The sequence below is a fragment of the Hakea prostrata genome, chromosome 4, assembly GCF_041222555.1.
Source record: "Hakea prostrata isolate BN-2017 chromosome 4, UWA_Hpros_2, whole genome shotgun sequence".
Lineage (NCBI taxonomy): Eukaryota > Viridiplantae > Streptophyta > Magnoliopsida > Proteales > Proteaceae > Hakea > Hakea prostrata.
Window position 1 is genome coordinate 26912957 of NC_142603.1, and position 3032 is coordinate 26915988.

The 3032-nt window shown below is 39.7% G+C and overlaps 1 long non-coding RNA gene across 1 annotated transcript; it reads left to right on the forward strand.

Annotated features, from left to right (window-relative positions):
• Positions 1-1551: 1551 nt before the first annotated feature.
• LOC149018618 (uncharacterized) lies at positions 1552-3032 on the forward strand. The gene is made up of 3 exons (XR_016172960.1): positions 1552-1773; positions 2086-2203; positions 2740-3032. It is a non-coding gene; the product is annotated as an uncharacterized LOC149018618 (long non-coding RNA).

The window sequence follows — 3032 nt, forward strand, 5'->3', positions numbered from 1 at the left end:
TGAAATTCATTTGTAAATCACATCAATCATTCATTTGATGTGACTTATAAATAATTTTCAATCATTTGATGTGATATTGGAACACATGGTACATATCTATAAGAAATGAATGGTCCATTTCTGACAAGGAAGAGTGGACCTTGATAAATTCCAAATATCCAAAGGGCAATCAATCATCTTTTCCTTTGAATTGTAGGGGTAGTGAAGTATTTTCATTGACGGATCCAACCAGAACCAGTAGATTTTACTTGTCGGAGGCACGACTGCAGATTTTTATTTGCGGCAGCAGCTGCCTGCTGCTGCTGACGGCTCTGATTGAGCCACGTCATCAAAAAAAAAAATCAACGATCCAGATTAAAAAACATAAGGGGTTATTGTAAATATTGATTTATTTTTCTCATACTTTAATCCCTTAAAGTTTTATTAATTACAATAACAAGTCCGAGCGGCAAGTCTGTTCTAAGACAGACCCTGCGATGCGAACGAATATTCAAATCTTTAATCAAACCCTGAGAATCTGGAGCTTGGTAGAAAGGCAATGGCAACCCAATCGGGTTGGGACAAGGATCACTGCAGCTGTTCGATCTCAACCCCAACAGTGTTCGATTTCGTAGATGATGGTGGAGTGCTCCTTGTCACGCAGGTCGAAAGCCCTAACGGAGCCGAACATGCCGACGCCCCAGGCGATGTCGTAGACCCGTTAGTCCGTTACCTGTCCAATTTGCACATTTGAAAACCGTGACGCGAACCGTTCGGTAACCTCCTTCCCGAGCGGAGCACCGCCGCTTCCCACCAGCTGCAGCGAGCTGAGATCGTACTTATCCACCAACTCCGACTTCACTAACGCCACCACAAGCGGCGGCGACACCGGCATATAAGTAACCTTATACTCCTCTATCGCTTTCAGCATCCCTTCGAAATCAAACTTCTCCATCAGCACCATCGTCTCTCCCAAAGCCACTGATTCTGTTTCTACATTACCTTAAAATAAGTGAATTAAAAAGAGGATGGACGAGGAGATTATTAGTGAGAAACCTCGGAAAATTCAACTCAGGAACAAAACGTCAAAAACCCTCAAAGTTTTGGTTGTTGCAGAATGCCGACAGCTATATTTTACGATTCTCTATGGTTGCTTTGTTCGGTTCACTATCAATCAACCCTCAAAGTTTCGGTTGACCTGATCTTGCCGTTGGAGTTTCTCTTGGTTCTCTCTTAGAATTGCCGGAGGTCGAGACGAGGACCTGTTACAATTAATAAAACTTTAAGAGATTAAAGTGTAAGAAGAAAAAAATCAATATTTACAATAACCCCCTCATTCTTAAATCTGGATTGTTGATTTTTTTCCGATGACGTGGCTCTATCGGAGCCGTCGGCGGCAGCAGCTAAAAATCCCACGACTGCAACCGTCTACTACCAGATTGCGCCAAGGGTTCTTGAATAAATCCAATGGTATTGTATTAAGAAAGTCGGGTATACTTGTAATTATAGATTTCTTATTTTACATTTTAAGATATTAATTTTCTAAATTTACAATTTAAAACCCCTGTTGAAATCCTTTTCCATCTCGCGCGACAGACATTCTTCTTCTCCGTTTCCGTAGCATAGTCAGGCTCATCAAATCTTGACACGACATAGGAATATTAAGTGGCATAATGTAAACGAGAGGGAGCTGCGACGAGAGCTTTGACAAGAGAGAGCTTCGACGAGAGAAAGCTGCGACTAAAGAGAGCTGAAACCTCTTTCCTTCAGGGACAGACCTGCGACGACAGAGAGGTATGTGGATCTTCGAATTTTCTTTCACTGTCGAGTTTTTGATCTCCTTCCAAACGAACTATTCTCCTTTGTTCGATCTCATCTCGAACGGTTTAGGATTTCTTTTCGTTTTAAGGTTAGGAGCTATATGTCCCCAAATCGGTGTCTTCTTGGGTTCTTTCTGTTTCGATTTAGAGACGTTCTTGGCTTCTTTCTTCTTTTTTCCCCCCTTCTTCCCGAAACGTATTTTTTCAAATATTTACACTGATTTAGTTTTTCAAATATCTAACACTTCTTGTTTCTGTTTGAGGATCCTCTCTTTGTCAACAACAGCGTGTCCTTGCTCCAATAGTCCATGACTTCTCTTTCAGGTGCTCAATGTTTATTCCTATATGTCAGATTCTTCCACGATTTCTAGCTTCTCAGCAGAAATTTCTATTATATATTACAGGTTGGTTGGTTGGTTTGGGCATTCGTAGTTTTGGGTTGTTTGTTTTGGCTTTTAAGGGTTTTATGGTTGAATTTCCTTTTTCCTGGAATTGGGTTTTGCTGGGTGATACTTTTCTCTAGTGGGTTGTTCTGAAAACCTTGTTTTTGCCCTTAAGAATATAAAGATGGGGTGAATGTTGCCCTCTACCCTTGGATTTTGAATGCTTCATATGTGATTAGGGGTAGTTAGATGAGATTGGGAAGGGCCTCAAATGTTCTCTGAATTGGTCTAGAATAGAAACAATCTGAGATAGTTTTTGCTGGAATTGTGTCTTTAGATCCAGCTTGAAATAGTTATGTGACAATTTATTTGCTTGGTATATTGTGCAGATGTTTGTCCTTAGGATTTTACATCAAAACCTTTTTCAACTGGGGACAGAATAGGACATTCTATGCATATGGTCATCATAAGCTTGTTCTCTTGAATTGCTGGAATGTGTCTTTAGATCCAGCATGAAATAGTTATATGACAATTTATTTGCTTGGTATATTGTGCAGATGTTTATCCTTAGGATTTTACATCAAAACCTTTTTCAACTGGGGACAGAATAGGACATTCTATGCATATGGTCATCATAAGGTTGTTCTCTTGAATGGTGATTTCAATTTTGACTGTGTATGCTACCAAAAGTCGTAAATTACCGTCAAATTGTATTAAAAACAATGTTCTCAAAAGTTATAGTTTATCATGTCCTACTGAGACTTTCTTATCATTGTGATTGAACAGTGCAGATTTTTCTGCACTGAATATTGTCGGCTATATTTGGATTTGTCCGTACAAGTTCTTTTTC